The sequence below is a fragment of the Sinocyclocheilus anshuiensis genome, unplaced genomic scaffold (assembly GCF_001515605.1).
Source record: "Sinocyclocheilus anshuiensis isolate Anshui unplaced genomic scaffold, SAMN03320099.WGS_v1.1 scaffold1257, whole genome shotgun sequence".
NCBI lineage: Eukaryota > Metazoa > Chordata > Actinopteri > Cypriniformes > Cyprinidae > Sinocyclocheilus > Sinocyclocheilus anshuiensis.
In genome coordinates, this window is record NW_015548249.1 from 363,476 (window position 1) to 364,307 (window position 832).

General features: G+C 33.1%; 1 protein-coding gene across 1 annotated transcript in view; it reads left to right on the forward strand.

Moving 5' to 3' along the window:
- LOC107655302 (period circadian protein homolog 2-like) overlaps positions 1 to 832 on the forward strand; it is a 7,016-nt gene continuing 6,184 nt past the window's right edge. Inside the window, exon 1 of the mRNA XM_016442760.1 lies at positions 1 to 223. The gene's annotated coding sequence lies outside the window, so the exon portion shown is untranslated. The remainder of the gene's footprint in view (positions 224 to 832) is intronic.

The window sequence follows — 832 nt, forward strand, 5'->3', positions numbered from 1 at the left end:
CCAGCATTTAGGAGCGTAGGTGCTCACTCTGTTCATTTCTATTTTGCTCGGGTCTTCAAACGTTCAAACGAATACTTACCGAACTGTTTTTGGATTATACTGCTGCCTCTCTTGTGGAGTTTTTTTGTGCGGTTTTTTTTCTTCTTTTTTTTCTGGACATTGACAACCGTTTCGGTCGCTACTCTGGATCTGCTTTCAGACGTTCTTTCATGGTATTCCACCGGTGAGACTGATTCAAATCTTGTATATAGTTTTCGCAGACTCAAAGACAATCTACATTACCACACTCCTCACACACTCATTTTTGTGCTTACTTTATATTTGATCTACTTGTATAATACACTGGATATTTGATACGGATTTTGTGCGTCTGTGATTTTATATATTTTTTCTTTATTGGGTAAAGTGAGTGTCTCTCCCATATTGTTTTTGTACTCTTCACGGCATATTACGCGGAGTGTTACACAGCAAACAGCTCCAATTGATCATGACTGTATTGTACCATATACTATACAATACAACATTTCTAATTCAAATAAATGCTATGCTTTTGAAAATTCTATTCATCAAATAATCCAGAAAAAAACGTATGACGGGTTCCACAAAGATTAAGCAGCAAAACTATTTTCAACATTGATTATAATCATTACCCAAGGTTTTCTGAGTACCAAATCAAATAGGAATAATTTATTTACGGATTATTAAGAAATAAAAAACATTTTAAAATGTAAAGTATTTATTAAAATAGAAAATAGAAGTACTGTAATTTTGATAAAAATAAATGCAGTGAACATGAGTGTTCTTTCAAGAACATAAATCTTACTGGCCCTAA